Here is a 13,078-nt window from a genome sequence, read left to right on the forward strand (position 1 = left end):
TAAAACTTCCGCACTAGCAAGCGACTGACAATTTGTAAACAAACATGGCTGCCAGGTTTGCTTCGTTAGAGAATTTTGAAAGAGAAAGACGTGTTGAACACCTGAAAGGAATGTTCAAGATTCAAAGATTCTTTGTCAATTCACTATATATCCAGGACACATAGGAGAATCGAAATGCCGTTTCTCTCTCACCTTACTTGTAAAAAAAAAAAAAAAACAGATAAAGATTACACACACACAAAAAACAACAACAACATCAAACAATGTACAAAATAGCAGTAGTGCAATACAGTACAATAACGGAGGTGCTAGAAGAGAAGCTTATGAGGTGTATATGACACAGCCTGGTGGATGAAGCTGTTTAGCAGTCTTGTGGAGCGGGCCCGGAGGCTCCGGTACCTTTTCCCTGAGGGCAGGAGGCTGAAGAGTGAGTGTGAAGGGTGGGAGGTGTCACCAGCAATGCTGATGGCTCTGCGGGTGAGACGGGAGTGATAGATGTCTGTAAGGGAGGGCTGAGGGGTACCGATGATCTTGCTGGCCGTGTTCACTACGCGTTGCAGAGTTTTCCGGCAGGAGGCACTGCAGCCTCCGTACCATACAGTGATGCAGCCAGTGAGGACACTTTCAATGGTGCCCCGTAGAAAGAGCACATGATGGGGGGGTGGGACTCGTGCACTCCTCAGTTTGCGGAGGAAGTAGAGGCGAGTTTGAGTCTTCTTGGCCAGTGATGCGATGTTGTTGGACCAGGAGAGGTCCTCAGCAATGTGCACCCCTAGGAATTTGGTGCTGCTCACCCTCTCCACTGCAGCACCATCGATGATCAGAGGGGGATGCTGTGAGTGACCTCTCCTGAAGTCGACTACAATCTCTTTGGTCTTCTCCACGTTCAGGAAGAGATTGTTGTCTTTACTCCACTCGACCAGGTGGCTCACCTCATTCCTGTAGTTGGCTTCATCGTTGTTAGTGATGAGGCCCACCACAGTCGTGTCATCCGCAGACTTGATGTGGTTGGTGCTGTAGTTGGGTACACAGTCATGGGTCAGCAGGGTGAAGAGCAGCAGGCTGAGCACACACCCTTGTGGGGCCCCTGTGCTCAGCATGATGGTCCTGGAGGTGTTACTGCCAACCCACACGTTCTGTGGCCTCCCTGTAAGAAAGTCCAGCACCCAGTTACAAAGAGAGGTGTTGAGTCCCAAATGTCCGAGTTTTTGTATTAGCTGCTGGGGAATGATTGTGTTGAATGGCGAACTGTAATCCAAGAACAGCATTCGCACATAGGTGTTCTTTGAGTCCAGGTGAGTGAGAGCTGGGTGGAGAGCAGCGGAGATGGCGTCCTCTATGGACCTGTTTGACCTATATGCAAACTGGAACAGGTCATGAGGAGGAGGGAGAATGGACTTGATGCTCTGCATGACCAGTCGCTCAAAGCACTTCATGATGATGGAAGTCAGTGCTACGGGCCGATAGTCATTATTGTTAGATGGGAGGGGCTTCTTTAGCACTGGTATTATTGTTGTAGCTTTGAAACACGTGGGAACAACAGCTTGGTTTAGGGAGATGTTAAAGATGTCAGCGAGGACATCCCTGAGCTCCATGGCACAGTCCTTCAGAACACGACCAGGTATGTTGTCTGGTCCAGCTGTCTTACGTGGGTTGTGCTTATGTGTATGTATAATGATAATTACATTGGCTGGCTTTTTTTCATGGTATATCAGATATATTCCATTCAGCTACTCGTCTTTGACTCGTTCAATATCATGCTAACTGAATGGAATATATTTGATATACCATGAAAAAACCCCAGCCAATATTATTTAAATATGTCATTAACTGAAACAATGTAAAAGGGTGTGTCAGGTCGGATTTACAAGAGGGATGATTGTCATTTTTAACCAGAGTGACATCATCCTTGGCGATCCCCTCATCGAATGCGGCTCTGTAAACACACAAAGCCGAGCTGAGGATTTCCATGCCCTTGTGTGATAAAGTCCTGCTGCTCTACTAAACACCCACAGCTTCACCCAATCCTGCGTAAAGCTGCCTAACAGCTCCGTCTTTAGCGTCGCATTGTTCCACAGCAACGCCCTGCAACCGAGCAGCCTTGAACTTCTCTGCACTGGCTCAACAGTGATGGATAACGGAAAGGCAAGGGGAGTGATCCGTGATCCAACAATAAACATCTAGAGCTCACTTAAAAGTCAGAGCAACCGAGTGCACGTCACGGACGAGCTACTAAACTGTTGATTCAGCATGTGGAGTGTATTAAACAACGATCCTCTCTGGTGTGTGAAAAGATTATGTGTGACAAACACGTGTCCAAAATCCAAAATTAACTTCTCACACACGATAAAAGTGAAAGAACAGTTGATATGAATGTCAGGTGCACAGAGATGAAGTGGTGGAAATCGTTAAAAGGGCTCTCGTTAAGTTTCCCTCATTAAGTCGTTCCCTTCATGTCTCTTTACCTCTCCGGCTACACACACACACACACACACACACACACACACACACACACTTTATTGGCTGGCTCAGCACGGCCTGTAAAAAGCCCAGCTCTGATGAAGAATAAATCGTACATGAATGAGGTGGAGAATAAGGGGCTCGTCTCTGCGTTTTACTCTTCTCCTTCTTCTCCTGCAGCAATTCAACACCTCTGTGCTGGAGGAACCACAAACCCCAGTCGAACCGCATTTAATATCAGCCACTGAGTTTTAAATTCAGAACAAACACTAGAAAAGCACTCGGAGAGCGCAGACCTCCGCCAAGAATCCTTTTAAAAATTCTGGGATCCAGACGGTGATCCAGATCACCGCCAAAATTTAATGGATTGTTACTTGTGCCCAGTCACACCTCTGGAAGAAATTTCAGAGCAATCCATTCATAACTTTTTCCGTAATGTTGCTAACAGACAAACCAACCAACCAACCAACCAACCAACCAACCAACCAACCAACCAACAAACAAACAAACAAACAAACAAACAAACAAACCAACGCTACCGAAAACATAACCTCCTTGGCAGAGGTAATAAGGATTGCAATGATGTTGCCACGTTCATCGAACTTCATGGGGGGGGGGGGGGGGGGGAACCCTACGCAAGTGTTACTGCATCATAAAAAACATGAACCAATCATATTCCAACATGCAAATGTTTTCAGTTATTAAAATTAAAGGGGGCGGAGCTTGCAAAGTTGGTCTCTGATTAATTTTTTGGTTGAGTGACACGGTAGGACTGATTCCTCGATGGTTTGTTCATTCATTCATTCTTTCTTTCACATCTGTCCATCCATCCTTCTTTCATCTGTCTATTCTATTCATCCATCCATCTTTCACATCTGTATAATCATCTTTTCATCATGTCTGTCGATCCATCTTTCTTTCTTTCTTTCTTTCTTTCTTTCTTTCTTTCTTTCTTTCTTTCTTTCTTTCTTTCTTTCTTTCTTTCTTCCCCATCTATCCATCTTTCTTAGACATCACCATGAGGATGTGTTTGTTTCTTTTTCTGGATTACAATGAGAACTTTTTTTTTTTTTTGGATCAAACAGTGCTGTGTGCACCCACGCTCATGCAGCCACACTTTATTACTGTGTGTGTGTCACGACATAAAAGGATGCAGAATCAGGAATTAACAGGCAAACATGCTTTTACTTCCCAGCACTTCTAGGATTAATTTAGTCAACTGGAGATTTATTAACTTGACTGTGTAGTTTTTCTTCTGTTAATGGATTGTGTACAGTGTGTGTGAGCTGGCAGACTTGAATGCAACTTTGTTGTTCTATCACATCTCCAGCACAGGACTCAATCATGATTATTTGCAAAGACCCAGATTATTTTGGGTGATTGCAATAAAATGTTCGTCTTGAGAATATATATATGTGTTATTTACCAGCTGGGAGGTCCTTATGGTGAAATACCGTGACCGAGGTCTCGAAAGTACTGACCGAGGTCTTCTGGGCCGGGGTCAGTATTCAAGGCCGAGGTCACAGTATTTCACCATACGGACCGACCTTAAGCTGGTAAATAATATATTTATTTTTTTTCTTTACCAAATTCTAACAGAAAACGAGAGCGCCCAAAAGGGAAAACTGAGCCGAGCTGCCATTTTGAATCCTCATTCACGGCTGTAATGCAAATTGCTTCCTCCTCGGTATACAAGCGCACTTCCATGGCAGGAAAAAAAAAACAACTACATTTTGCTGCCTATGTAGTCCCCTATTTATACAAAATTGAGTAATTCAGGATTCAGCCATGTTTTTGCTCGGTGTTAGCAAGTTACAGGTTTTTTAAATAATATATATTTTTTCTTTACCAAATTCTAACAGAAAACGAGAGCACCCAAAAAGGAAAATTGAGCCGAGGCGAGCCGCCATTTTGAATCCTCATTCACGGCTGCAATGCAAATTGCTTCCTCCTCGGTATACAAATGCACTTCCATGGCAGGGAAAAAAAAACTACATTTTGCCACCTGAATGGCTCAATTTTATACAAAATTGAGCCATTCAGGATTCAGCCATGTTTTTGCTCGGCGTTAGCAACAGTTAGAGGTTTTTAGCTTTCTCCTGAAATGTTTTCTTTTATTTCTTCTTCCTCAGGGTAGTAAAACTCGCTTTCACTGTGAACACTGTCATTATCACTATCCATGCTGTAAAATTAATGCTATTCTCCTGAGAAATGCGAAAATAAATGTTGACAAAAATTGCTACGATGTTTGTTGTTGTGAACGAGTGAGTCGCCAGAGGTCCGTATCCGGGGTCCGTAACTGGGGTCCATATCATAGGATACGGACCCGCTTGCCAGCCAATCAGAGCGCAGGATTTAATGGAAACCGGACCACGAAAAAAAAATTAACAGTTATTCCACGAAATCGAGTTGTACATGAGCTGATAGCTGACGAGGCACGTAGCACTGAGTTGGCTCTTTTATTATTATTATAACCTTTATTTAACCAGGTTTGTCCCATTGAGATCAAAGATCTCTAAGCCATGTACAACAAGATGGAGTAGAATAACTGTTTCATTCTATCCACATTCACTGGGTTTTGAGAAAGAGAGCATTTTTATTTTTTGCAAATTCGATAAATAAAAACTTTCTACAAAACATCTGACAAAATAATTTCCGCTTAGAATGTAAACAACCCGGCGAAATGACAGGAGCAATTTGTGAAAAATGCGATAATAATAATAATAATAATAATAATAATAATATTATTATTATTATTATTATTATTATTATTATTATTATTATTATTGGGGGAAAAAAAAGATACGTTATTACCATCAAATACTTTTATTCCATATTTTGTTGCTTTATTTTTTGGGGTTTTCTTGGTGGTTGGCAAAGCGACTTAAAAGGTGCATTACCGCCACCGACTGGGCTAGAGTGTGGAACAGGAGATGGGGGACGGGGACTATATTCTTTAAGCCATTTCTGTTTCCTTTAAATACTTGAACCAAATTGGTTGCTTATGGGGAAAAAACCCAAACAAACAAACAAAAAAACATTACTGTCAAATTATTAGCTTTACAGTAGGAAAGGAGTTCTCACTTTGATCATCCACCTCAGTTTTGGTCTCATCACCTGAGCTGAAAATCACCTGCAACATTTAAACGAGCCTCATCATCAACTTTTCACTCTACTGATCTCTGTTCACGCCAACCTCACCGAGGAAGTAATTATCATTCATTTTTCATATCATCCGTGTTGGCTAAATTGTTGGCTATTGGCTAAATTTGATTTTATGAGGTTGGGTAAACATTTGAGCGGTGTCATACTGATTCAAGGATTTGAGGATTCAATGCTTTATTGGCAAATATGTACAAAGTACAAGGAAATGCCTCTCCACAGAATAGATAAATTATCATTAGAGCAGTGCAGTATTATAATAAAAAAAAAACCTGAGACTGTCAGTGACGGCATAGCTCACTCCGGCCCCGTCTAGTCCAGAAGGAACGATCTAAAGTGGACCACCTTGTGCAATAAACATTGCAAGCTATACACACACACTATACGCTGCTGTCCGTTGATGGTCAACGAAGACTGCCTAATCTGTGTAGAAGAAGTCTGAAGTACAACGGCCGGCCACTAAGGAGGGCCAGGAGTCAAGATTTCTTGACATTTACAGGTAAGCAGCTTGCAAAAAGCGTTTAAGTGACACTAGCTTTTGCAAGTTACTAAGGTCACTCTCTCGGTGATTGGGTTTGGTGCAGTAGGACAAGGACATGCCAAGACAGCAACCGCTGTTCCCATCACTGCAGCGGTTGGCCAAGGACTTGCACTTTGTAATGCGTTACCGCCCATTTGGGGTAATACCACAGGGCACCTTGGTTACGTTGCTAAGTGGCCGTTGACTCTGACGACTTCATCCACCCTTTGACAGGTCTTGTTTTTCATCCTGCAGGGTGCTTAGCTACCCTCCTCACCAGGAAAACCTGATGGGATTGCCAGTTTAGTCACCGACAACCCGACCATGTACAGGTGGTACTGGATTACATGGTTACTAGTAGCAGGTTTATGACCTGACCATAATACACTATATATATATATTAGGGTGGTCCCGAAATGTATGAGAAACATTTTTTTTTTTACCAAAACATTCCAACCACCCTATCATTTTTTTACATAGGCTAAAAGAAGGCAACAAGCAAAATTTCAGAAAAATTGGTTAATATTTAGAGGTGCCACATGAGGTTGCAAATCGGGTTAAGCCATTAACATTAGTTGGTGCGTAGACTGTTGCAGAGAAGATCTCGAACCCCCAAAAAGTCACAGTTCTAGAGGGAATATGCCACTTCTATGAAAAAGAAGAGGCAGGAAGAGTTTATAGACTGATAGAAGGTTAACTTTCATGCACTAAGGGGTTCTTAAACAATGAGCACTGATCGTAATATGCTGATGAAGTTGTGAATGTTTTTCTTTCTGTTTTTCAGATGGCTAGCAACAGTAATACAAGTAGTACCGGTGGTGCAAAGCACAAAACCAGAAAGGACAATTATGTTTGGTTAATTGGTCCCACTTCCACGGAACTGTCTGGGAGAAAGCTTCCTTCTGCTAGGGAAGTCCTTAGTGTGTTCTTTTATCTCCACAAGATACCATAACACCGAAGGGTTTAGAAAATCACAGACAAGTAATAGCTATTGCTACTTTGAACACAGGAAGTTATATTACTGTATTGTTTGTATTAATATGAAACAGTTAATAAGCCACATTATTTTATATTGTGTCTTGAGTGAAAACTTTAATGGCTTTGTGGCACCTCTAAACATTGTTCAATCTTAACCAAATTTCGCACAATAACTTCTTTTAGGCAATGTAAAATAAAGGTAAGGTGGTTGTAACAAAATCCTAAAAAAAAAAAAAAAATTGGGGACCACCCCTAATATATATATACACACACACACACACACACACACACACACATATATACATACATACATACACACACACACACACACACACACACACATATATATATATATATATATATATATATATATATATATATATATACACACATACACACACACACACACACCCTAGGAACACCTATCTACTTGCCAGAAAGAATCCAAAATGGTGAGGAATTCACCGAAAAGAAGCAATTTTTGTTGAACTGCTCATTAAGGCTTAATTAGTGCATAACTTCATTAATTATTGTAATTAAGGAAATCTGGGTAGAAGTTATATGCACCCTAGATACCCCTACGTTCATGCCAGAAAGAATCAAAATCGGTGAAGAACTGAGGGAGAAGAAGCAATTTGTGTGGAAACTGCTCGTTAGGGCTTAATGACTCCATATCTTCATTATTAATTGCAATTATGCAAATTTAGGTAGAAGCCATATGCAGCCCAGGCAGACCAACCTTCCTGGCAAAAAGAATAAAAATCGGTGAAGAACTCCAAGAGAAGAAGCGATTTTCATGAAATGTGGATGACGCCAGATGGACGATCAACACATGATGACATAAGCTCATCGCCTTTCGGCCAGATGAGCTAATAAATACTATGTACGAAACACTGACTACTATGAGATATCCAACAGTGTCAACCAACATACAGAGCAAAAGTGTTGCAGTGGGTAGAAGATGGAGACTGCACTCCAGAGAAACCTGCAGCAATTTTATAGAATTAATAATAAATGACAGTGTAAAGTTTACTATGAATGCTGCATATTATTGTTGATGCTCTACAGTTTTAGAGTATTGGGGTAGAAGAAGCTGTCCCTGAATCTTTTTCACACAGTCCTGAATTGCTTACCAGAGGGCAGAAAGGAGAAAAGTGCCAGTGCAGGGTGACTCAAGTTTTTCATGATGTGCTTTGTCTTTCTGAGGCAGAGCATGGTGTAAAAGTCCTGGATTGCTGGAAGCAGTGTGCCAGTGATCTTTTGAGCCGTTTTAAGCACCCTTTGTAGGGCTTTCTTGTCCTGCGATAACAGGTTGTAATACACCCTGTGAGGACGGACCCCACAGCACACCTGGAGAAACCGGTGAAGTGAACATTTGGGCTTTCCTCAGACGCCTGACAAAGTGAAGGTGTTGGTGGGCTTTTTTTAAATGGTAGTTGCTTTGTGCAAGGTCCACTAGAAGTTAGCACTGAGGGGGACAACAAGGAATGTGAAGCTGCTGACCCTCTCTACAGCGTCCCCCACAGATGTAGATGTGGCATCAACTGCATCCTGTTTCCTGAAATCAGTGAAAAGCTCCTTAGTGTTACTGACTTGAAGAGACAGGGTCTTGTTCGGACACCAATTTGCCAGGAGTCTCACCTAATCTCTGTAGGCTGTCCCATCACTGTTGGTGATCAGGCCAAAACGGTGGTGTTGTCAGCAAGCTTTATGAGCGGAGCTCCCCACAAAGCTCCACACTTGAGAATATGGTAACACATCAACCTGATTTTTGCTACTGTATGACGTCCGTACATATGAACGATGAACGTGTACCACAGGGAGCCCATTTGTAAGTGCAAGGCAACATCTCAAAACACTTGACCACCGGACAATAAAATTTATATCTTTATTTACATAAGATAGATGGGATTTTATCCAGTGCTTATTTTTAACTTGCTTCTAAAAAAAAATAATAAATGTGGGATTATTTACCAATACATTTTATCGAAATTATTCACAACTGTTTCATACAAAACTAGCTAAAACAGTATTAGTCCACAAGCTTGTTGGACAGTTGAAAGATGTAACCAGACGACTGTTTGACATATCAAGTTTGATACTGGATGGTAACTATATAGTAATGATGTAAAGTGAAAGCGGTGGTTCACTGCTGTCCACCAGGCACCCAGCAGAATCACACCATAATAAATGTCGGTGTTGTTTCTGGCACATGGCATGCGGTGTCAAAGAAAGGAATAAATATGCATTCGTAACTGTGATGCGCATCTCATTACTGGTATCACTGTTACAAGACAATGCAGCAGTTTACTGATGCAAAATACATGACACAATTTGATGGTTAATATGCTGTAATATTATTATTATATTCAGGTTGATTTTGCTCCCTTGCAAATATTTTGCTCATCCACTCATCAGAAGCTGATGGAGCTGATTGATGGATGGAGCTGATGGATGGACGGATGGATGGAGCTGATTGATGGATGGAGCTGACTGATGGATGGATGGAGCCGATTGATGGATGGGTCTGAGTGGTTGATGGATTGATCGATCGATGGAGCTGACTGATTGATGGATCGATGGAGCTGATGGATGGATGGATGTTGGAGCTGACTGGTTGATGGATGGATGGATGGATGGATGGATGGATGGATCTGATTGATTGATGGATGGATGGATCTGATAGATGGATGGATCTGATTGACGGATGGATGGATGGATGGATGGATGGATGGATCTGATTGATGGATGGATAGATGGATCTGATTGATGGATGGATAGATGGATCTGATTGATGGATGGATCTGATTGATGGATGGATGGATGGATGGATGGATGGATAGATGGATGGATGGATGGATGGATCTGGTTGATGGATGGATGAATGGATGGATGGATCTGATTGATGGATGGATGGATCTGATTGATGGATGGGATGGATGGATGGATCTGATTGATGGATGGATGGATCTGATTGATGGATGGGATGGATGGATGGATGGATCTGATGGATGGATGAATGGATGGATCTGATTGATGGATGAATCTGATTGATGGATGGATCTAATTGATGGATGGATGGATCTGATTGATGGATCTGATTGATGGATGGATCTGACTGATGGATGGATCTGACTGATGGATGGATCTGACTGATTGATGGATCTGACTGATTGATGGATGGATGGATCTGATTGATGGATCTGATTGATGGATGGATCTGACTGATGGATGGATCTGATTGATGGATGGATCTGATTGATGAATGGATGGATGGATCTGATGGATGGATGGATGGATGGATGGATCTGATTGATGGATGGATGGATCTGATTGATGGATGGATGGATGGATCTGATTGATGGATGGATCTGATTGATGGAGGGATGGATGGATCTGATCGATGGATGGATGGATGGATGGATGGATGGATCTGATTGATGGATGGATGGATGGATGGATCTGATTGATTGATTGATTGATTGATTGATGGATGGATGGATGGATGGATGGATGGATGGATGGATGGATCTGATGGATGGATGGATGGATGGATGGATGGATGGATCTGATGGATGGATGGATGGATGGATGGATGGATGGATGGATCTGATTGATGGATGGATCTGATTGATGGATGGATGGATGGATGGATGGATGGATGGATGGATGGATCTGATGGATGGATGGATGGATCTGATGGATGGATGGATGGATCTGATGGATGGATCTGATGGATGGATGGATGGATCTGATGGATGGATGGATCTGACTGATGGATGGATCTGATTGATGGATGGATGGATCTGATGAATGGATGGATGGATCTGATGGATGGATGGATGGATGGATGTTTTATGATGAAGGTGGAGGAGGTGGTTCTGCCAATCTGGACAGTGTGTGCAAGATCTCAACATATCGGGGGACTCGCTGCAGCTCGAATAAGCAAACTTGTAATGATAAGTAGGATGTGTGACCTTTTTGATTGGCAAACAATCATTAACGCTTTCATTTTTATGAAGCTTTTCTACTGTTCTACTGTCTGGTCAGGTACCAGCAATTCAAATATTCATATGTTCAGTTTGTCCAGAATTTTGCTGCCTGAACTCGTATTCATGCTGCCCAGATAGATCACAAACACCTACTCTCAAGGAGCTGAAACTTTTCCCCATGTCTGATTTGTTTACCATAAGAGACGCCATACTTATGTATAAGATGCATGAATAATGTTGCCCCTAATTACCTTACTAGCTTGTTCAGGAAACACTCCAGTATACATCATCATCAACACTAGGAATAGCAACGATCTGAATATCCCCAAGTGTTGTACTGCCAAGGGACAGAACTCTTTTCTTTATAGAGGGGTCTCTGTCTGGAGCTCACTTCCACAGACAATTTCCAAGTCTCTCTCAGTATCGATTTTTAAACATAACTTAAAAGATGCATTATTTTGAAAGGTGGCTGCACATCTAGTTCTGTCAAGTTTGATGATAACATTTGCAAATAGTACTCTTATTCGGTTTTGATAAGCCCTTTCTATATATTTCCTCAGATTTATTTTATATTATTTATGATTATACGTTTTTACACCACTTGTAAACTAGGGATGCAGACACCATTTTGGGAACCTAATAAAGATTATTGTATTGTATCTCGTCTCGGTTTAGACAACGATGGATTGTAGACGTTCTGATTACAAACTGCGGCATCCGACTGGTTTTCCCAGACCGCCAAACGTATGAAGTCGTCCTTTCTGCTGAGATTCTTATTCTCCTTCCAAAATCCTAAAATTAAAAAAAAAAAAAAAAAGTTTGTGTACTCGTTTCCATTTGTTTTTGAAATATTGTGCTTATATTATTCGAGTAAGGTTTTATAATCATGACAGCTAAAGTCCAAAATGATAAGCTATTCAAAAGTCTTATACTGTACTCAAGACACTGCAGTAGTGAGTAATGGTGCAGATCATTCAGGATTTTATACTCCTTTAGGACTCCCTGCATCCTCACCCAGTCCCTGCTACACTCACACACTGTACACGCACTCCCTAATTATTATGAGCAATGTGTGGAGTAAAGAGCTCACACACACACACCTTCAGATACTATGAAACTAATGAGGACTGGTTTCTTGTATACACAAAGAGAGAGAGAACGCCAGAGTCTGCTCTGCCTCATAGCTTATCACACTCACCCTTTAATTGGAACCAGAAACACCCTTCTAAGCATGTGTACAGTTCTCTCCGAGAGCGAGAGCAAGACAGAGTGTGTGTGTGAGAGAGGGAGCTACTCAGTAATCCACTGCTTCTGTTGGAGTGCTAAAAATAGCCAGCCCAGATAATGGCTTGCTTCACAATGTTCTCACTGGTTTTGTTTTGTTTTTTAAATCACTTTTCCCCCTCCTCCTCTTTTTTTGCACAAGCTTCTCTGATCGCTAAGCTCGAAGGCTCTCATATATTTTAAAATAAAAACGGTGTTGCTTTTTGGAAAGGAGATAAGGGCGGGGTGTTTTGCAGACTCACTCAAACCAGACGCACAATTTAACTTCAGCCTCCTCAAGGAGCTCTAATCAATAAACTCCAGACACAGGGCAGATGTGGCTGAATCTGTAGTGGGCACCAAAAGCCGCCTAATAACACGACTGTACTTGAGACATGGACTGAAAGAGAGAGAGAGAGAGAGAGAATGTGTTATGCACAGACATATATGAAAGCGTTGACCTATTTGGAAAATTAGTGGCATGATAATTAACCAAACTGGGAGTGAGGAGGAAGAGTAAAAGAGCCGAATATGTTAAAGGATCATGACTAGAGTGTGTTGGGTGAAGAAAAAAAAAAAACCTGAAGTGAGAAAAATCTCAGCAGACATTTCTAAACGAGCTTAACGAGCTTGTGACATGAAAGACAGTGTAAACTCTTGAACAGCTGCTAAGCAAGTGCAATTAGTTGAAATGGAGGAAAAT

The 13,078-nt window shown here is 41.7% G+C and overlaps 2 protein-coding genes across 2 annotated transcripts in view; both read right to left on the reverse strand.

Annotated features, from left to right (window-relative positions):
• Positions 1-12,765, reverse strand: part of LOC132886149 (uncharacterized protein C18orf63-like) — a 215,411-nt gene extending 202,646 nt beyond the window's left edge. Inside the window, exon 1 of the mRNA XM_060920717.1 lies at positions 12,639-12,765. The gene's annotated coding sequence lies outside the window, so the exon portion shown is untranslated. The remainder of the gene's footprint in view (positions 1-12,638) is intronic.
• LOC132886150 (LYR motif-containing protein 4A) overlaps positions 1-13,078 on the reverse strand; it is a 132,677-nt gene that overhangs the window by 41,285 nt on the left and 78,314 nt on the right. The gene's annotated exons all lie outside the window — the stretch shown is intronic.

This window comes from Neoarius graeffei, chromosome 5, assembly GCF_027579695.1.
Source record: "Neoarius graeffei isolate fNeoGra1 chromosome 5, fNeoGra1.pri, whole genome shotgun sequence".
Taxonomy (NCBI): domain Eukaryota; kingdom Metazoa; phylum Chordata; class Actinopteri; order Siluriformes; family Ariidae; genus Neoarius; species Neoarius graeffei.